The sequence below is a fragment of the Felis catus genome, chromosome A2 (assembly GCF_018350175.1).
Source record: "Felis catus isolate Fca126 chromosome A2, F.catus_Fca126_mat1.0, whole genome shotgun sequence".
In the NCBI taxonomy this organism is placed as follows: domain Eukaryota; kingdom Metazoa; phylum Chordata; class Mammalia; order Carnivora; family Felidae; genus Felis; species Felis catus.
This window is the reverse complement of record NC_058369.1, coordinates 142,728,341-142,751,925: the sequence shown is the minus strand read 5'-3', so window position 1 is coordinate 142,751,925 and position 23,585 is coordinate 142,728,341. Positions and strand designations below refer to the sequence as shown.

The 23,585-nt window shown below is 36.4% G+C and overlaps 1 pseudogene; it reads right to left on the bottom strand.

The window, feature by feature from the left end:
• Positions 1-7,039: 7,039 nt before the first annotated feature.
• The window catches only part of LOC123383995, a 122,960-nt pseudogene continuing 106,414 nt past the window's right edge, over positions 7,040-23,585 (bottom strand).

Below are 23,585 nucleotides of genomic sequence, written 5' to 3'. Positions count from 1 at the left end.
GGTAGATATTCATGACCTTGGACTCAACAATGATTTTTATATATGACACTAAAAGTACAAACGGCAAAAGAATAAGTAAATTGGATTTCACCAAAAGTAAAAAATTTGTGTTTCAAAGGACATTATCAAGAATGTTAAAGACAATGCACATAATGACAAAAAATATTTTAAAATCATGTATCTAATTAGAATATATAAAGAACTCTTAAACTCAATAATGCAAAGACAAATAACCCAATTGAATAATATCAAATATTTATATAGCCACTTCTCTAAGGAAGATACACAAATGTTCAATAACTGCATCACTAGTCATTAGGGAAATAGAAATGAAAACTACCATCAGATACCATCTCACACATATTACAAAGGCTATAATTAAAAAGACAGAATAATAAATATTAGTGGTGATGGAGAAACTGGAATTCTTATACATTATTTGAAGACTCTGGAAAATAGTCTGGTGGTTTCTCAAACTGTTAAACGTACTTGCGCATGACCCAGCAATTCTACTCCTAGATATATACGTCCGAGAATTGAAAACATATTCATACAAAATCTTGTACAAGACTATTCAGACTGTTTTAGTCTTGATATTTAAAAAGTGAAAACATCCCATATGTCCACCAACTGATGAATGGATAAACAAAATGTGGAATATCCATACAGTGGAATATAGTCATAAAAACAAGAGGTACTGACATATATTGCAACATGGATGAACCTTAAAAATGTTATGTTAAATAAAAGAAGGCAATCATGAAAGTCCACATATCATATTGTTATTTAAATCAAATATTCATAAAAGGCAAATCAAAATAAGGAATAGTTTGCCAGGGGCTGGGGAAAGGGAAAAATAGGGAGGGACTGCTAATGGGTACAGGTGTTTTTTAGGAGTAATGAAAAGGCTCTAAAATTGATAGTGATCACTGAACAGTTCTGTGAATATAAAAGACCACGTTGAAATTTGCAATTTAAAAGGATGAATTTTGTGGTATGTGAATTATATCTCAATAAAGCTGTTAATAAAACGAAACACTTAAATAACTACAACAGTGACTCCCTATTGGACAGCGCTATTATACAGAGGGATGGTTTGTGGGGAGATGGTAACTTTGGTTGAAGTCTGTCAGAGAAGGCATCTCTGAGGAGATGAAATGTGATCTGCGACCTGAATGATGAACAGGAGAAAAACATGTGAAGATCTGAATAAAGAATGTGCAGGAGTAGGGGCGCCTGGGTGGCTCAGTCGGTTGGGCATCTGACTTCGGCTCAGGTCATGATCTTGCGGTTCGAGCTCCGTGTTGGGCCCTGTGCTGATAGTTTGGAGCCTGGAGCCTGCTTCAGATTCTGTGTCTCCCTCTCTCTCTGTCCCTCCCCCACTCACTCTCTGTCTCTTTTAAAGATAAATAAACATTAAAAAATATTTAAAAAAAAGAAATGTGCAGGAATAAAGAAAAATCAAGTGGAAAGTCCCTGAACAGCACTAGCTTGGTATATTTAAAGAAGAAAAAAGAAAACAGTATATCTAAACCAGAATGAAAAATGAAAAGTTGGGGGGGTGGGAGAAGGGGAGAGAGTAATATAAGGTGATAGCTAAATATTGTCCAACAAATATTTACTAAGTACTATGTATCAGACACCTGCATTAGATGTTTGGAGGATATCACAAAAGAGAGCAGCCAAAACATCTTCACTTCAAGGAATTCACATTCTCTCGGAGGAAAGTAGAAAAAAAAAAAAACAGTTTTCATTGGAAAGGTGAAATTTTAGAAAAACTTGTAAGAGGCTTAGCTATGCCTTGGGAAACCCATGGGAAAATTACTCTAGGTAGAAACAATAGCCATGTGAAGGCCCCAAAGCAGAAGCAGGCCAGGCAAGATCTAACAGATCCACAGCAAGGATTCTCAAATAATGGTAACAGGCATGCAAATTTGTGGGGTATCTTTTAAAAATGCAGATTCTGATTCAGTAGGTATAGGGAGAGGGCAGGCAGAGATTCTGCATTTCTAATAAGCTGCGAGGTAAGGGGGCTGTGTAATTGCTACACTGCCTACACTCTGAGTAACAACCAGTCTATAAGAATGCAATTATTAACGAACTCCACTGGAAGTTTACCATCCTGAAAATTTTAGAATTAGAAACAGGACTCCAGCTTTATGCCTCCAGCATTCATCACCCTATGCTGATCCCACTAAGTCCTGTTTAAATTAGGACTAAAAAAAAATTCATCCAAAATTGGCTTAGGTTGAAAGAGAGAATATATGATTTCTTATAGCTGAGCTGCCTTCATGCCCTCTTGGGCTTCAAAGACTCAAAGGATGTCATCGTTAACTAGTCTCTTTTGACTCTGCTTTCCTTTGTGTTGGTTTCATTTGCAGGCAGGCTTTCTCCACATGGTTTCCCCCCAGCAACTCAGACTTAAGTCAACACAGCTCCAAATTCATGGGAAGAGAGACCTCTCCTCTCAATATTTCCAAAGAGCCCCAGGATTAAACTGCATTTGATCAGCCTGGATCAACTGCCTATCCTCGACCAGCCACTATCACCAGATGATGTGATGCTCTGTTTGTTACGACAGGGTCAGATAAGCTACTGTGTGATCACAGATGGTTGCAAGTGCCCCTAAACCATATATAAAGTTACTGATGGAAGGGAGATGCCCCCAAGAAAATTCTGGTACTGAAAGAAGGAATGGTAAGGCAAAAATCCCCAAAAGTGTTGACTATAATCCAGCATTGTCTGAAACATGTCCAGCTCCCCATACCACAGTGTAAGAAAAGCAACATGGCAAATTTCAGTGATCTTAGATGAGTACCTTCATCACATGAAACCGAAGCCTACCTCCACAATGACTGAATAAACACTATGTGCCAAAACACTAGATGAAATTGAAAACACACACACAAAAAATCTAAACTATCTATAACAAAATCAGAGAAAAGAGATTTACATTTATGTATGCTAATTCACAAGGAAAAACTAGCAGATCAAAGCCAGTAGTTTGAAGTTAGGAAGAGATGGATTTGGATACAACATGTAGAAATCTTCTTTCTTTAATCAGAGCTTTCCATTAGGTTCTCTTCAGTGAAAATATCCTGATTTTTCTGAAGATACTAGAAATCTTATTTTTCATGGAAAATGCTCAAATAGTGAAGATTAAACTTTTTAATCATTGTGAAGTTTCCAATTTTATGTTTAAATTATCACATGAAAATTAGGAGAACAAGGAGGTTATTTTAATTATTGAATTAGCACATCAATGTAAATTAGCTGTAAGTGCTCTTGGACCTGCGCTAAAATCTACACACACAGGTTAGCTTTTTCATTGGCTTCCACAAGAAGCGCAGTTATATCTGCTATATAAGTCCAATAACATCCCCATAGAATTTCACTGGAAGCTCTCCAGTAGATGTGACTCTTTCCCTGGCCCCAGGCCACTAGGTCACTCCTCACAGTTCTCTTCAGCCTCTTTCATTTAAATTCCAGTTAGTTAACATACACAGTAATACTTTCAGGAAGAGAATTTAGTGATTCGTCACTTACAAACAACACCCAGTGCTCATCACACCTGCCCTCCTTAATATCCATCACCGATTTATCCCATCCTCCCCAACTCCCCTCCAGTAACCCTCAGTTTGTTCTCTATAATGAAGAGACTCTATTTCCTGTTTTGCCTCTCCCCTCCCCCGCCCCGTGTTCATCTATTTTGTTTCTTAAATTCCACATAAGAGTGAAATCATAAGGTGTTTGTCTTTCACTGACTGACTTACTTCACTTAGCATAATATTCTCTAGCTCAATATATGTCATGAAAAATGCAAGATTCCATTCTTTTTTATGGCTGAGTAACATTTCATTTTATATATATATATATATATATATATATATATATATATGTATACATTTCATTATATATACATACATGATGAAATGAAATTTATATATATATAATGAAATGAAATTTATATATATGTAAATAAATATATATATAAACGAATATATATATTCCCGCGTTTATATATATATGTATATATGTATATATATATACATATATATGTATGTATATATGTATGTATACATGTATACATGTATATACATATGTACATACATACATATATACATACATACATACATATGTATATGTATGTATACATATATATGTGTGTATACATATATATGTATATATGTGTATATATATATATATATAAATCAACTTCTTCTTTACCCATTTGTCAGCTGATTTGGGCTCTTTGCAGAATTTGGTTATTGCTGATAGTGCCGTGTCAAGGTGCATGTATCCCTTCAAATCAGTTTTTGTATCATTTGGGTAAATACTTAGTAGCACAATTATTGGATCATAGGGTAGTTCTATTTTTAACTTCTTGAGGAAACTCCATACTTTCCTCCAGAGTGGCTGCACCAGTTTACGTTCCCACCACAGTGTCAGCAGGGGTTCCCCTTTCTCCGAATGCTCGACAACATCTATTGTTTCCTGTGTTGTTAATTTTAGCAATTCTGACAGGTTTGAGGTGATACCTCATGAAGGTTTTGATTTCTATTCCCCTGATGATGAGTGATCCTGAGCATCTTTTCATGTGTCTGTTAGCCATCTGGATGTCTTCTTTGGAAAAATGTCTCTTCATGTCTTCTTCCCATTTTTTAACTGGATTGTTATTTGGGTGTTGAGTTTTGTGAGTTCTTTACTCTTTTTTCTTCCTTCGTTCTCTTTTATTATAGTAAATTCCTCTGCATAAAGTGTGGAGAGCTAACCTGCAGCTTCTGGAAAGTCCTATAAAGCTCATCTCTCTTTATAATGAAATTCCTACCAGTACTAGGAAGATAACATTTTCTCCATATTATCTCTGTAGCATGGGAAAAAAATGATCATTTTGTTCATTATCTTGGGAGACCCAGGATAAAAGACAGTAAAAAACCCTTACCTATCCTTTCAAAGCCTACTTCGCCATCAATCATTTAGTCAATTTATATTTACTGCATTAATTTCCTAGTCATATGCATATGCTTGCAACTTATTTTAATGCTGTTTATGTCATTAATTAAATTTTCTGAATTCTAACTCATTTATAGGATAATTAAAGAAATCAAATATGCTAGAACAGGACCATCTTATCTTCTTGGAAATTTCCACTTATCTTCTATGACACTCTATTGCAGTAGTTCTCAGAATGTTATCTCCACATCATCACTTCCTGGAACCTTGTTTGATATTTAGAGTATCTGGCCTCATCCAAAACCTACTAAATCAGAAACTTTGGTGGTTGACCCAACAATCTGTAGTCTAAGAAGACCTCCAGGTGATTCTGATCTAGTGCACAGATTCTGGTTTGAAAAATAAATAATGTTCCTTACTCTTCCTCTTTCTTCTTCCATTCTTTAATCAAGAAAAATCACCTTCATTTCTTGAATCAAGCCCAAAACATGTATCCTATTGATAGAGTTTCTTGTATGCTAACTTCATTAAAAAAGAGAGAGAGAGAGAGAGAACACATCTACCAGCCTGTCAACCACTTTAATTATTTAAACACTGTTTTCAGTAAAACCCATTTATACCCCAATGCTTTACTGAGTTTGATGACATATTTTAAATAACTGGCATTATTTCCTAAACTCCTGCCTTCACTGCCCAGATACAGGGATTTGGTGAAATGTTACTTATCCAACACCGCCAAGATAGGATAACTACTTTGACTCTTAAATTATGTTTGCATCGACACTATATTTTGGGGAGGCTAGGTTTTATTTTATCCACATTTTTTCCCAAGTTTTTCTTTTGTTGTAACAGGAGTTGAACTAAATTCATCACACTTCACGTAAGACCTCAGAAAGTTCCATTAGCAGTTCTGTGGATTTGGTTCACTTGCCAGAAAAAGGAAAGGAAATGAAGTAATAAAGTGAAACTTTGAAACAAGATTTGGATTTATGAAAGAAACTAGTTTTGAGAAGGTCATAAAAATCTCCTTGGTTCAGTAGAAGACTGAAACACAAATGAGAAAAATAAATGACATCAGTCTCCTGGTTAAAAGATAATTCTTGATGGCACTCATGACTGACACTTTCCTCAGTCTTCTGTGCTCCCACACATTTAAAATTGTCTCTGACTTCTTCTCTATTCATAACAATGTCTGTGTTTAAAGATCACTATTTTAAATAGTTACATCATTCATAATAGTTTTATTGGGTCTGCATCCCAGCATTGTAAGGGACATCAACTTTAAGTTGCAGTCCAGTAGCAAACTCTCTGAAATGAGGGGTGGTAAATTTATTCCATTTTTAAATGTTTTATTTCCTTAGAAAACTATATTTTCATAAGCATATATATGTAAATGTTAAACAAAAATGGTTTTAAAATAATTAGAATGTTCAGAATGCTCTGTTCATGAAAACACACTGTAAAGAAAATGTCCAGAAATATTGCACATTTGTAAAAAATCAAATAAACAAAAACTTAAAAAAAACCACGAGAGGCAGAATCAGATAACTACTTTGACACTGCATTAGGAGAAAATGCAAAAGGACAGCATATCTCTTTCACCCATCTGTCAGTTTGAGTCAGAGCATTCTTAGCTCTAAGGCAAGCAGCATGATTACAGCAGCATGATGCAGGGGTTCCTTCAAGACAGGAGCTGGTGGGAAGAGGATGCTAGGATTGTTCTGTTTAATAAGAAAAATAACTCAAAGGATAAAGATCAAAGAGTTAAGAATGGTTACACACTTGTACTAGAGTTCTCCAGAAAAAGAGACTAATAGGCTCTATATCAAAAATGAGATTTATTATAAGGAACGTGCACATATGACTATGGAGGCTGCAAAGTCCCACAATTTGATCTGCCTTCTATTGTCTGGGGGCCCAGAAAAGCAGGTGGTACAATTCAAACACCTAAGAACCAGGAGCCAATGGTATAAATTCCAGTCCAAGTCTGAAGCCCTGAGAAGCAGGAATAGTGAGGGCAGGATAAGACTGATATTCTAGCTAATAGAGTCAGAGAGAGACAAGGAGACACAGAGAAAGAGGAGGAGGGAGGGAGGGAGGGAGACAGAGAGAGAGAAAATTCTCTCTTCCTTCACCATTTTTTTTTCTATTCAGGCCCTCTATGAATTGGAATGGGGAGGTCAGTCTATATTGGGGAGGGCAATCTACTTTACTCAGTCTGCCAGTTCAAATTCCAATCTCTTCAGGAAATATTTTCACAAACACACTAAGACATAATGTTTAGCCAGATACCTGGGGATCCTGTGGCTCCTCAAGTTTATATATAAAATTAACCATCACATGTCTATACCTTGTCAATCCAGCACATCTCCTTAACTACAATCTCTAAATAATGGCAATAATAGTTTCACCTCACATAATACAACTGTTCTGCATACAACTGAAACACACTAAAACTTCTCTAGAAGAGAAGGAAAAGTCTATGGGTGCTATTTACTCTTCTCCTTGATATCCCATAATTTAAATATTATGATGCAGTATTAATAATACTCAAATAGTGTGACATAAAATTCAATACATCTTATGTTATATGATAAGAGGATAAGAGCAAGAAAAAAATATTTTATATCTATTCACATATACTCAGAACCAAATAAGGAGAAATACTCATGATAATTACAGTCCTCATTTCTATAACTGGTCATGTGGTTATAGCTAGTATTTGTAACAACATTCTTCCAGTACCCAGACCATATTTCCTTTACCTTCAGAAAGCATGTCAGTTGTTCATGGTTTTTCCCTAATGGGGAGACCCAAACCTTCATTCTTGACAAGCCTGGGTCATTTGTAGTTCCACCTGGACTGGGTTGTTGTAGTTTCCACTGACCTTGTTCACAGGGCATAGTAGGACTAAGACAGCCTAAGGGACCTCCAGTAAATCTAGTCATACTATTCCTCAGGTCTGTTGTGGAGCAGGAGTCCAATTTCCCCTTGGTAATCAGGATAAATCACCCCAGTAAACACAGCAACTCTCTTCTTTGCCTACTGATTCAGAAGATGTAAAGTCCAAAGTGGCTGGGCAGCAGTCCTAACTTTCAATTCAGTGGAGTCATTGTTGAGTCTCCTGGTGGAAATGTTCCTTCCTTTGGAATCTTTAGGGCAGGAAAGCATATGGTCACAGGAGTAGAAAGCAAAAATTTTGCTAGTGAACTTGTGAAACCTATCATATATTGGATATCATATATTGGATGCTGATTCAGAATACACATACCCTTCTGGAGAACATTGTCCCAGTCTTGCAAGGTATTGCCATCTACCTGGTGTTGTAATTAGTCTTCAAAAGACTTTTCCACTGTTTCAAGCTGCTTCTGGATGGTGGGGAACATTGTAAGACTAGTGGATTCCAAGAGAAAGGCCAACTGCCATACCTTTTTTGCTGTGTAGTGAGTCCTAGATGAGGGGCAATGCTGTGTGGAATACCATGACAATGGATAATGCATTCTGTAAGTCCATGGATGTCAATTTTGGCAGAAGCATTGCATTCAGGGAAGGCAAGTCCATATCCAGAGTAAGTAAGTCTCCATTCCAGTAAGAAAAAACCCTGCCACTTCCATGATGGAAGGAGTTCAGCATAATGAACCAGTCAGCAGGTAGCTGGCTGATCACCCTAGTGAGAATGGTGCCTTACTGGGGATTCAGTGCTGGTCTTTGCTGCTAGCCAAGTGAGCACTCAGCAGTGGTCATAGCCACAATGGCCTTGGTGATTGGAAGTCCATATTGTCAAACCCATGCACAACCTCTCTCTCTGCTACCATGACAACTTTATTCATGAGTGGACTGGTATCCACAGAATAGGTCATCCTATCCACTTAATTAAAATTCTTCCTCTACTGAGGTTACACTTTGCTAAGCATTCACATATAAAACAAATTCTTCATTTTTTCCCTTACATAGAGGCATACCCACATAGTTCTTTCCCAACTTTCCTTGTAATCAATATCCTAATCATGTTCATTCTAAGTCCCTGACCATCTAGCCAAACCACTTGCCATAGCCCTTAAATTGATACATAAACACATGTATGACTATTTCTCCTTCCAAGCAAAGTGAACAACCAGGTGCCCTGCTAGAAGTTCTTCTTATTGGGAGGATTTACTTTATCCCAGAAAAGGGCCATGGTGCTACAGCTGTCCACTTTTGACTGGTGCCCGCACATTGTACAGAATTATCTGTAGACCAGTCATGGGTCTCTTCCTTCCTCAGAAGGAACGCCTTGTGAAGCCATACATGCAGCCTGGGAGATAAAAGGGTGTAGCAGGAGTGGGAAAATGGGCATTTGAACTACTTCTTCACATCATCCTATTTATGTCCTGAGGGCCTGTTTGGGTTCAATCACTTACATTCCACTTCAATGTATGATGGGGTTTGGCTGTGCATACCCAGCTTATGGCTTGGTGGATCAAGTAACACCTAGCTTATAATGGGCACCTTAGGTCACATAGTAGCTTAGTGGTGCGTGGTTAAATGGCCATTGAAGAATGTTGTCTCAATGAAGGAATATATTGTCCATAAAATCCAGATACCCATGAGGCTTTGCACCTCTTTTTTAGCTTTGGAGGGGCCAGATGCAACAACTTACCCTTTGCCTTAGAAGGGGTATTTCAGCATGCCCCATACCACTGGATCCCTAGAAATTTCACTGAGATAGAAGGCTCCTTTAATTTTTTAAACTAGTTATTTCCTACCCTCCAGCTCTCAAATGTCTTACCAATAAGTCTACAGTAATTACTACTTCTTGCTCACTAGGTCCATTCAGTATAATGTCATTCAGTATAATAATGGACCAATGTAATATCTTATGTAAAGGGAAAGTGGTCAAGATCTCTGCAAACTAAATTATGACATATGGCAGTACAGTTGATATATCCCTGAGATAGGACACTAAAGGTGTTTTGTTGGCCTTGCCACCTGAAAACAAACGGCTTCTGGTGGACCTTATTGACAGGGATGGAGAAAAAGGCATTTGCCAGCTCAATAGCTACATACCAGGTAATCAGGGGGTGTGTTAATTTGCTCAAACAATTACACCACATCTGTCATAGCTGCTGCAATTGGAGTTACCACCTGGCTCGGTCTATGATAATCCACTGTAATTCTCCAAGATCCATCTGTCTTCTGTACAGACCAAACAGGCAAGTTGAATGGGGATATGGTGGAAATCAGCACCCCTGCAAACTTCAAGCTCCTTTCTTGTGTCACTAATCTCTGCAATCACTCCAGGAACATGGTATTCCTTCCATTTACTACTTTCCTAGAGAGTGTCGTAACGACTTCCACTTAGCCTTTTCCTCCATAATAGCGCTAACAACATAGGTCAGGGAACTTGGTCTGCCAGTTTCCGAGTACATCTATTCTAATTATGCATTCTGAAACTGTGTAAATAACCACAGAATAGGATTGTGGAGCCACTGGGCCCACTGTGAGATGGACCTGGGCTAAAACTAATTGATCACCTGATCTCCAGAAGCACAGTGATGACCACAGTGATGTTTTGGGTCTCCCTAGAATTAGTGTCAGTTCAGAACCAGTGTCCAGTAGTCACTGAAAGGCCTCATTATTTTCTTTTCCCAATGTATTGTTACCCCAGTAAAAAGTCATAGGTACCTTTAGGGAAAGTTAGGAGAGTAATTAACAATACAAATTATTTGTAGTGTGCTGGTGTCTTTTCTTGAGGAGACCCAGCTTCCCCTTCATTCAAGAGCTTCTGGGTCTGTAAATGGTCTCAAATCTTTAACTGATTGAGTGATTTTGACTTTCTGTTTTTATGATGATTCATGTTACACTTTTGTTCACTTGACCCGGACCTAAAACTTTTCTGCTTATCCAGATCACGTAAGAATTTTCCGGGCCATCTACTTCACTTCTAGAAACACCAAGATCAATTAGCCCGCTGGACTTCCCTCACGATTCTCCTGTGAGCACTGCCGAAGCCAGTGGGTAGGGATGGTCCACGTTGCAAAGCTACCACAACTGCCTCCTGGAGAAGTTGTCTTTTTTCTCAGTTTAGTCATTTTCACAGCTAATAAAGGACACGTAGGCGGGGAGGTATCTGTGCCAGCAAGGTGTGAGACAGCTAGAAATTCATTTAAAAGAGAGCCAAGAAGTTCAGAACTGCTCTTTTTCCTTTCTCTTATCCAGTCTCTTGCTCTCACTGCCTCCACATTATACATTACTTTTAAACTTTTTTTATTGTGGAGACTATATCAAAAACCAAAACTTGGTGTTACAGTGAATATGTCTGGAATTGAAAGGAGAGAAAAACCAAAAAATTGTATTTATTGGCTTCATTGTATTGTATGGCTTTATAAAGCCATTGCATGGCTTTATAAAGACAGGAGTATAATAATTGCAACATTTCACAAATTATTAAAATTATGTTTTTATTTAAATGAATGATATTAAAAGTGAGTATTTTAAAGAAGATAATTTTACTCTTATATTTGAATTAAATTATTTCCTTAAATGGTGTATCACTTAAATATGTGTGACATGCTATTAAGGAGCTCTGGCTTAATGTATTGTTTCTTTTTTCCTGTTACACAAATATTTATTTTGATTTAATTATAATTTATACTGTGACATTTCATTTTTATTTTGCTTATTTGGACAGTCAAAAACTTGAGTTCTTCTTTAAAACAATACCAATATTTTATCTAGTTTCATCTCAACTGTGTCTTATCTGTATGCTTTAGGATACCTGGATATTTATCAAAGATGTTTGATTAGGAAGAAAGTAAGTGTGTGAAGTAAATATGTGCTGTTCATGAACAGTGTTTCTTTAAACAAATTTTGAAAATTTTTCTAGAAAATTTTGGGGAAAAAAGATGACTTTTAAATTTCTGATTTCCTTGGCTCTCAATATTATCATCCTTTTTTAATGCATTTCTTAAATTTTTTTTTTTCAACGTTTATTTATTTTTGGGACAGAGAGAGACAGAGCATGAACGGGGGAGGGGCAGAGAGAGAGGGAGACACAGAATCGGAAACAGGCTCCAGGCTCCGAGCCATCAGCCCAGAGCCTGACGCGGGGCTCGAACTCACGGACCGCGAGATCGTGACCTGGCTGAAGTCGGACGCTTAACCGACTGTGCCACCCAGGCGCCCCAATGCATTTCTTATTAAAATATACTTTTAAAGACTTTTTCTGACAGTGTTACACTTTTTTTTTTCCAGTGAGTAGACAGGAGTATTGTTATTATGTTACCTTAGGTGGTTTATGGTATGTATCTATCATAAACAACCTCTTTCTTATGACACACATGCAAATAACATATTTCTAGCTGTGTTACAAGTTTATAATGTAGTTTACTGTACTGTCTTACATGCATGTTGCATATCATTTAAAATATTTTAGTTGAGAAAGGATATAAATGTAAAACCCACCTTTTTAATAATTAAAAATTGCCAATTACTCTGCAGTTTCATATTTAGAATTTTGCCTAATTTGAGCTTTTATTACTAATGGATAAACTTTTAATGGATAGACACTTTGGAGTTTTTATTGGGATTTTACTTGCATTTTACTTTGAGTTTTTATATTTGTAATAACTCATAGCATGATTTTAAAAAATAATACTAATCTTCAAACTATAGGAAAATAGTTCATAACCTCAAACTAATATATATAATATCCACCTCATATCAAAGGTAGAGCATAGGGTCACAGCAAAGATCTTTATAAAGTGACTAAATTTAAAAGAAAATTCTAGTTTTTGTGTTTAAAACATCACAAAAACAAAAAATATATTACCTATTTGGATTAGTCATAATATATTTGTCATTTTGCAGGAACAAAATATTTTTTATGGCCGCAGCTATAAAATGAAATAGCATGATTATGTGCAGTTATGCTTCCTTAGCAATGTCCTTTATTAAAATATTTCGCAAATGAATAGGTTCTGAGGTCAAAAGATCTTAATAGACCTGCAATACGATCAATGAGGAGGGAGTCAAACACAAAGGGTAATTATTATTTATCACTGACACACAAATTCAGATCTGTGAATGCCTTTGAAATATTTTATTATAAACTTCCTATAAAGAAGTGCTAGGTAGGTCAGTATAAATATTTCTGTTGAAAAATGAAACAAACATACGTGCTGGTATTGGCTTCAGGTATACTTATTAGGCTGGGTAGAGAAAAAACAGGGAAGCAGGGTAGAATGTGCAAAATTCCAACTATAATTCTGGAATGGTTTAAATTACTCCATTTTTTTTTCTCCAAGAAAGATTCAGTTTATCCATATTACAGTGATCGAGACTCATTTAGTAGTTCAGGTCTTTTAAAGCAATGCTTAACATGTAATTCTCAGTTGAATGATAATGTTAACAAGCCACCGGTAACCTAAGGCAGTCATTCTCAATCTGATGCACGTTAATAATCATTGGAAGAACTTTAAAAACTTTTCAATGCCCAAGCTCTACCCTGGTATATCCCTAAACTTGAGATCCAAATACGAGTGTTTTTAGAAAGATTCCCCAAATGATTCTAATTGCAGTCACATTTGATCACTAGCAACATAGAAACTAGAGAAAACAAATATTCACTTGAATCAAGAATTAAATCATGTGGAGTCAGAACCAATCAATTGGGCCTCACTGATGAAGTTTTGCAGTGATGGGGGGTTTGTGGGGTCTACAGCTGATGGCCAAGAAAGAATTCTTGAAGACATCTTTCATGCAAAAAGGTGAGTTTATCAAAGCATGGGGACAGAACCCATGGGCAGGAAGAGCCATGGGATCTTGCAGGGTAACTCATTATATACCCTCAGGCTGGGAGGGGTTCAGGGATAGAGTAAGACTCTAAGGTATTTTGGAAGCAAGGTTTCCAGGACCTTGAGGGGCTAGCTGTTGCTAGGGAAACGCCGCTTACTACCATTTAATAAAACCTCAGTCATGAGACCCTTCAGATGGGGCCATACATAAGCTTGGAGTATGATCACCAGCATATATCTTGGGGCAGTTGAGGTAAAGGAAGCAGACCTACAGGATTCTCAAGGTTGGGATAATGTTAAGCTAAGGTTCTCTTTTGCCCCTGGCAAAGTGTCATTATGGAGGCAGCTGAGCAGGGAGGTCACTGCAGGTTTCAAGGACTTGTAAGTGGGCTGTCGGCAGTAAGGGAATTTAATTCTCCATTTGCCTTAGTTTCCCACATTACCATGGCAAGCTCTTAAACCCCTTTCCTTTGTTTTTGGGTAGCTAGGAATGTCTGAGGAATATCACACATATTCCACCAGGGGCGGGGGGAGGGGTGCCAGCCTGTATTTTGCCCTCAGTCTGCCCCACACTCCCTCATCACTCACATATAAACAAACAGGAAACATTTTTCCAAATATATGGTTAATCCTACACATCACCCAAAGATAACTGTTTCATAGAATGTTAGTGTTGTAGCTGATGTTAGATGTAATCTTGTTTATTTTCTTACTGATTATAGCTGACATTGCCTGTCAGTCCTCCTTATTTTTCTGTAATAAAGATAATTGGTTGTTTCCCCCCCCCCCCGCCCATGAAAAGGCTTGACTGATCAAATGATAGAGTTTCTTATTTCCTTTCTTCTCTGTGTCGCATTGTCTTTTTCTTGATATTGCTTTCATTTCCTTTTTAGACCACACAATTTATTCTGTCCAGGACATCTTCAGCCCTTATTTAACTAAATGCAAACTGTGGACCAGCTGCATCAAGATAAACAGGATTTAAAAAACAGATTCGGGAGTCCTACCAAAGAACAACTTGAAAGAACTTCTAGTGCTAAGACCTATTTTATAACTTATATGAGGTGATTTTTATGCAGATGAAGACCACAACTCCCCAAATTCCTCATGCTTCAAATCTCACTTTAGGCAGAAGAGCAAAATCATTTAAAAAGTGCACCACATCAAATTATAGACCACTATAACCTTCTTCAGTTGTTATCCTTCTGTAGTGCACTGCAACCCGTATTTTTTTCTAGGTTGCCAGTCATAGCTGTCAGCTGATTATTGCCCAGGTGTGCTGGGTTTAGTGATAATTGGGTTTTAGGCCCACCTGTCTGCTCCCCAATTGTTTCCTCTGATATGTTCAGGCATCAATATGTAGTATTTATCAGCAAATCTACATCCTTCTTGCACAATAAAATCAACTGGAGGGGCGCCTGGGTGGCGCAGTCGGTTAAGCGTCCGACTTCAGCCAGGTCACGATCTCGCGGTCCGTGAGTTCGAGCCCCGCATCAGGCTCTGGGCTGATGGCTCGGAGCCTGGAGCCTGTTTCCGATTCTGTGTCTCCCTCTCTCTCTGCCCCTCCCCCGTTCATGCTCTGTCTCTCTCTGTCCCAAAAATAAATAAAAAAACGTTGAAAAAAAATAATAAAATAAAATCAACTGGTAAGGTTTTAAAAATTACTGATGCCTTAGCATGACTTCCTAAATCACAATGAACTTCTTCTGGGATGGAACTCAAGCTCTTTATTTACTTATCTTAAACCTCAGCTGATTATAATAGGTAGTCATAGTTTAAAACCACAGTGCTACTTGTTAGCACCACAGTGTGGCCTCCAATTTTATCAGGAACTCGGGTTTTTGGTTCATTATGATTTCAAGCATCAGGTCTAAGGTATAATTACCTAGGAATTAAAGCATGATAGATACATAGCCTTACCACACAGATACCAGAATACTGGAAAGAATAATAACATCTCTCAGTTTGAAAAGCCCTGTTTGCAAACTGCTATTACATCAATCTTCAGAATTTATTGCCTAGGGCTTGCAGATGGTAGAGTGCTACTTAGAAGAGACACCCTGTTGGGAAAACCACATTGTGGTGCAATTAATAACCAGATGAGTTTCATCTTACACACCCTCTTAAGTTATCAGTTTAAAAAACAAACAAAAAAACCCTTTATTGACTTAGGAGGTTAACTAACCTTATTAACTTGATAACAGATAAAGTACATTTATTTTTTAAACATGTTTTATTCAAACAACAAATAAATATGTTGAGAAATGTTTTTACAAGTGTCTGTTTCGGGGCAAGTCAGTGGAAATTCAGTCTTTATCACTGTTTTTATACAAAATATCATTTCAGTATCCTGTGGCAAGAATTTTTGTACCATATCAGATAAGAAAACTAATTTTTCAAAGCAAATGTTTCATTATTTTTGTTGACATTCTATCCACCAAATGAGAGTGACCCAGCAGTATAAAACTTTCCTATTCCCTGCATATGTTTTTATAGTTTCTGCTTCTATGTATTTAGAAATTCAAGTTTTCTTCTTAATTATTGCTAAATGAAACACAGAGATTTTAAGAAGTCCTTGGGATGAGTTTCAAAAAACCTATGACACTATCACCCAAAACAAATTGTAGTACATTTTCACTCTTTCCCACAGAAAGATCCCCTGTGCCTCTTTCCAGTCAATTCCTCCCCATGATATTATCTGGTTTCAATCACCAGGAATTAATTTTGACTTGGGTTCATACAATATACTATAACTTATTTTTTCTGGCTTTTTTCTCTTACAAATTTTTTTCAATTTTTTTAACTGTTTGTTTGTTTGTTTATTTATTTATTTGAGAGAGAGAGAGAGAGTGTGTGTGAGCAGGGGTGGGGCAGAGAGAGAGGGAGACACAGAATGTGAAGCATGATCCAGGCTCTGAGCTGTCAGCACAGAGCCCGACGTGGGTCTCACAAAGTCACAAACCACGAGATCATGACCTGAGCTGAAGTAGGACACTTAACTGACTGAGCCACCCAGGCGCCCCTCTTATCATAAAATTTTTGAGATTAATCTAATGATGTGTCAATTAGTTGATCAAGATTCATCTACGACATTTGTAACATCTGTATAAGTGAACACGTGTATGCGTTTAGTTTTATTGTTCGTTTGGACTTTGTTGCTTAATAGTATTTCATTAGATGAACATATGCCATGATTTGATTTTTCTGCTTTTGGGCATTTTGATTGTTTCTATTTGCACATTATAAAGAAGGCTTATCGTTCTTGTATTAGTCTATTTGAGCATATACTCTTTTTTCCTTTTCTGTAAGTACCTAGGAATTAAATTACTGTGTTAAATAGTAAATGTGTTCAACTTATAAGAAGTTGCTTAGTTCTCTGAAGTGCTTTAAGAATTTTTATACTCCAACCAGCAACAGATAGATGAAAGGATCCTTATCAACATTTTGTTTTGCCATTATTGTTTTGGTCCAGACATTCTGGTGCACTAAACTGATATTTCATTATGGATTTAATTTAGATGTGCATATTATTGGCTATTTAGAGCATATTTTCAGGTGCTTATAGGTCATTTGCATGTATTAACTTATGAAGGATGTACTCAAGCATTTTATCCATTTTTTATTCAGTTATTAATCGTTTTATTATTGATTTATATAAGGTATATATTTTGGATGAATGCTTTTAGTCAGAACTACATGTTGTGATCTATGTCCATCAGTATTCTGGCTTGGGTATTCATTTTATTAATGGTTTCTTTGGCTGAATATATATAAATTTTTGATGCTGACTAACTTTTAACTTATTTTGTTTTATACTTTGTGTTTTGTTTCCTGTCCAAGAAAATATACTCCTATTTTCTCATCCAAAAGCTTTATGATACTAGGTATTTTGATGTTCTGAAGGGTTAAAAATGATTTTCAGGGGCGCCTGGGTGGCGCAGTCGGTTAAGCGTCCGACTTCAGCCAGGTCACGATCTCGCGGTCCGTGAGTTCGAGCCCCGTGTCGGGCTCTGGGCTGATGGCTCAGAGCCTGGAGCCTGTTTCCGATTCTGTGTCTCCCTCTCTCTCTGCCCCTCCCCCGTTCATGCTCTGTCTCTCTCTGTCCCAAAAATAAATAAACGTTGAAAAAAAATTAAAAAAAAAATGATTTTCATTTATTTCGAATATGGATATCTAACATTTCAACAATTGTTAAAAAGACGTTTCTTTCCCTATTGTATTTAGCATCTTTGTCAAAATCAGTTTATTGAATATGTGAGAGTCTATTTTTAAGTCTACTTAATTACATTTATATAATTCCGTATGCCATTATAACACTCTCTTAAGTCTATAATTTTACAGTAATTCTTGAAATCAAGTAATTAAGTCCTTAAATTTTTTTCAAGTTTAAAAAAAAGCTGATCAGTTTAAAGAAGGCAGAATTAGCTATTCTGTATCCTCATTACTTCCATGTAAGTTTTAGAATTATCATGTCTCTTTCTTCAGAACAAACAGCCTGAATCAACGTATCAATTTTAGAAGAAACATCATCTTTACAGTTATCAACTCTTCTAATTCTTAAGCTTGATATTTCTCCACATTAATTTAGATATTTATCAATTTCTTTCAGTAATGATTTATAGCTTCCAAATTAAAGTAATTTCACATTAAAAAAATTATTACTAGGGGTGCCTGGGTGGCTCAGTCGGTTAAGCATCCGACTTCAGCTCAGGTCATGATCTCAGTCTGTGAGTTCCAGCCCTGCATCAGGCTCTGTGCTGACAGCTTGGAGCCTGGAGCCTGCTTCAGATTCTGTCTCCCTCTCTCTCTGCCCCTTCCCTGCTCACGCTCTCTCTCTCTCAAAAATAAATAAACATTAAAAAAATGATTACTAGACATTTGGTTTTTATGCTACCATATTTTACATTTAAAAAATTTCATCACAATTATATAGAAACAAAATAGATTACTGTATACTGACTGTCTTGTGACCTTATTAAATCCCTTATACATTTTAATAGTTTGTAAAGAGAATTTTTCTTTTTTTTAATGGTTATTTATTTTGAGAGAATGAGTGGGAGAGGGAAGAGAAAGAGAATCCCAAGAAGGCTTCACAATGTCAGCACAGAGCCCAGCGTGGGGCTAAATCCCACGAACCATGAAATCCATGGGCCGAAATCAAGAGAGGGGTGCTCAACTGAATGAACCACCCAAGTTCCCCAAGAAATCTTTTATTTTAAACATTGACAAAAATGTCCTTTGTGAATGAGAAGAGTTGCCTCTTGTTTTCTAACATATATAGTTTTGTTTCTTTATCTTGCCTTACTGCATGGGTTAAAATCTGTCGGTAATGTTCAATAGAAGTGGCAAGAACAGACATCCTTACCATCTCTCTGAGCTTAGAAAGACAAGTGTTTAATGTTTCAACTTTATGGGTGTTGTTAACTGTAGGATTTTTATAAATACTCATTATCAGATTGATGAGGTTCTCTTGTATTCCAGGCTTGCTGACAGTTTTATTGTATTATTTTTTAAACAACAGGTGGGTATTTTTTCAAGTTTTGGGGGGCAGTTATTGAGATAATTACATAATTTCTCATTTATTATGCTAATTTGATGTATTATAGTTATTAATTTTCTATAATGAAGCCAAACTTAAATTTCTGGGATCACACAGTTTACTTATTATATATTTCATTATTGATTTTGATTTGCTAATATTTTCAGAAATTTTGTATCTATATTCAAGAGGAATAGTATTTTGTAACTTTTTCCTCCTGTTATCTTCCATGTTTTGATACAAGAATTGTGTTGGCCTATCATAGTTTGTTCAGGCTCCTATAACAAAACACCATAGACCAGCTTACTTATAAACAACATAAACTTATTTTTACACAATTATTAATTTTTATAATTAATAATTTTATAATAATAATAAATGTATTATTAAACAATTATTAAACAATTCTGGAGGTTATAAGTCTAAGATCAGGTGCCAGCATGGTCAAATGAGGGGTGCCACCAGACTGCCCAACTCTCATGGTGTCCTCATATGGTGAAAGTGACAAGGGAGCTCTGTGCAGTCTCTCTTCTAAGATCACTAACCCCATTTGTGAGGGCTCCACCCTCATGGGACCCCCCAATAGCCCCACCTTCTACTATTAATACCTGGAGTTAGGCTTCTAACATATGAATTCTGGGGACACAAACAGCCTGTTAAAATGAGTTTCCCAGGGCACCTGGGTGGCTCAGTGGGTAAAGCTTCCGACTTTGGCTCAGGCCATGATCTTGTGGTTTGTGAGTTTGAGACCCATGTTGGGCTCTGTGCTGACAGCTCAGAGCCTGGAGCCTGCTTTGAATTCTGTGTCTCCCTCTCTCTCTGTCCCTCCCTCCACACACACTCTTTTTCCCTCTCTCTCTCAAAAATAAGCATTAAAATATTTTAATATAAAAAATTAATAAAATAATAAAATGAGTTTCCCATTTTTACATTTGTTTGATATTTAGTCATCTGTTCTTTGTTCTTTATTTTCTACCTTCTGGTGAGTGAACTGTAAATATTGAAATATTTGATTTTATCTCCTATATTGATATTATAGCTATGTCTACTTTTGCTATTTTCAGTCATTTCCATAGATATTACTACATGCATTTAAAAAATTTATTTTTTTTAATTCCAGTATAATTAAGTGTTGTATTCGTTTTAGGTATATAATATAGTGACTCAACAATTCTATATATTACTCAGTGCTCATCACAATAAGTGTGCTCTTTAATCCCCATCACCTATTTCACCCATACCCTTACCTACCTCCCCTCTGATAACCATCACTTTGTTCTCTATAGTTAAGACTTTGTTTCTTGGTTTGTCTCTCTTTTCCTTTTGTTCACTTGTTTCTACATTCCACATATGAGTGAAATCATATTTGTCTTTCTCTGACTTATTTCACTTAGAATTACACTCTCTAGCTCTATCCATGTCATGAAAATGGCAAGATTTCATTCTTCCTTCTGGCTGAATAATATTCCATTATATATATACATATATATATATATATACATATATATATATATATATATATATATATACACATACACACACACGTGTGTATATAAATATATACACATACCATTTCTTCTCTATCCATTCATCTATCAATGAACACTTGGGGTTGCTTCCATAATTGGGGTATTGTCAACAATGCTGCAATAAACATAGGGGTGCATATATCTTTTTGAATGAAGTGTGTTCATATTCTTTGGGTAAATACCCAGTAGTGGAATGACTAGATCATATGGTAATTCTGCTTTTAACTTTTTGAGAAACCTCCATACTGTTTTCCATAGTGGCTGCACTGGTATGCACTCCCACCCACAGTGCGTGAGGATTCATGTTTCTTCACATCCTCATCATTACTTACTGCTTCTTTGATTTTAGCCATTCTGACAGGTATGACATGATATCTTATTGTGGTTTTGATTTGCATTTCCTTGATGATTAGTGGTAATGCTGAGCATCTTTTCATGTGTCTGTTGGCCATCTGTATATCTTCTTTGGAAAAATGTCTGTTCATGTCGTCTACCCATTTTTAATTCGATTATTTGGGGTTTTGTGTATGTTGAGTTGTGTAACTTCTTTATATATTTTGGATACTAACCCCTTGTTATACAGTTTTTATGTCATAACATCGTAGCTTCAAACAATATGCTACTTCATCCACAGTGTAAAAAACTTATTCAAGTTTTTATTATCATATTATTTTATTAGTTTTTTATGTATGCTATTAATGCCACATTATGGTAACATGATTGCTTTAATCACTTATTAATCTTTATGTTTATTTATTTATTTGAGAGAGACAGTGTGACTGGGGAGGAAAAGAGAGAATGGGAGAAAGAGAGAATCCCAAGCAAGCTCCAGGCTGCCAGCACAGAGCCTAATGCAGGGCTTGAACTCATGAAACCATGAGAAACTGTGAGATCGCGACCTGAACTGAAACCAAGATTTGGAAGCTTAAATGACTGAGTCACCCAGGTGCCCCATCACTTAGTAATCTTTCAGAAAACTAAGAAAAACAAGTACATTGGTATAGTACCACTTATTTTCCATTTCCTGTACTCTTCATTCATTCTCTCTTTTTTTTTTTTTCAGTTTATTTTGAGAGAGAGAGAGAGAGAGAGAGAGAGAATACACAATCAGGTGAGCAACAGAGAGAAAGGGAGAGGGAGAGGGAGAGGGAGATAGAGAGACAGAGAGACAGAGAGACAGAGAGAATCCCAAGCAGGCTTTGTGCTGTCAATGGGGAGCCAGATATGGGGCTCAAGTCCACAAGCTGCAAAATCATGACCTGAGCTGAAATCAAGAATTGGACATTTAACCAAATGAGCCACCCAGGTGCCCCATTCTGACGGATGTGGTATTTCATAACTTTACTTCAGCAAGCAGTACTTCTTTCAACATTCTTCTAGTCAAGATCTACTAAGGACAAAATCACTTAGCTTTTTCTGAGGATGATTTTGTGAAGGTCATTTCACTAAAATTAGAACTCTAATTCGAGAGTTATATTTCCTTTTTTAATATATAAAAAATATTCCATTATCTATTATTTCCTGTGTGAAGTCAATCTTTATTAGTGTCATATAAGAGGGTTCTTTCCCCTAATTTCTCCTTTTAAGAATATGATTTTATCTTTAGTTTTTAGTAGTTTGGCTATGATGTGTGTGTGTCTGCATATGTGAGTGAGCCTACATATTTTGCATTTGTCTGTTTATACTCCTTGGGGCATTCTCTGAACTTCTTGGAGCTCTGGGTTGGTATTTTTTTTAATAAATTTGCAAAGGTTTTTTTGGTTGTTATCTCTGTAAATATGTATTCTTTCCCATTCTCTTACTTTTGTCCTTTAGAGACTCCTAGTACATATATATTAGATTGCTTGATATTTTCTCACATATCCTGGATGATGCTCTATTACTTCTTCCTTTTTTATATTTTTATTTTTGTTTGTATATATACTTTTTAATGATCATTTCCTCTGTTATATCGAATCTTATGTTAAGTTCATTAAATGAATTCTTTATTTCTGATGTGTCACACACACACATAATATAATTTATAGAATTTCTATCTTTTCTTTTATGTAGTTCTCATATTTCTGTTAAAATTCCCATATCTTTGTTAATTCTTTATACCTTTTCCACAAAATTCTTTTTCACTTCCATTATAGTCATTTCAAACTAAGTGATAATCCCAAATCTATGACATCTCAGTGTCTGTAATGATCATTGCTGCTCTTACCATGGTCCATATTTTCCTGATTTTTTTGTATGTTCATTATAATTTTTTATTACATCCTGATTTTATTACATTAAGAATAATCTAGATGTATTGGGTGCTTGGGTGGCTCAGTTGGTTGAGTGCCTGACTCTTGATTTCAACTTAAGCCACAATCCCAAAATCATGGGATTGAGTCCCTTATGGGCCAGGTACTGAGCCTGAATTCTACTTAGGATTCTCTCTCTCTCTCTCTCTCTCTCTCTCTCTCTCTCTCTGCTCCCCCCGTCCCTCCCCTGCTTGTACACACATTCTCTCTCTCTCTCTCTGCAAAAATAAAAAAGAATAATAAAGAAATAAACAATATTTACCCACAGAGAGGGTCTTGCTTTTTCTTATATAGAATGTATTGATAGTTTACTTAATTCTGAGCTTACTTGACTTTTAGCTAGAATCAGTTCACACCAACTTTAATATTTTGAGGAGGGACTCACAACTTTTTCTTTCTCCCCCCTTCACCCGCCCCCTCCCACTCCCCAAACAACTTTCTCTTTAGCAGAGTCTGGGATCTAAATAAACCCTGGTGAGATTCTGAAGATCTGTTTATG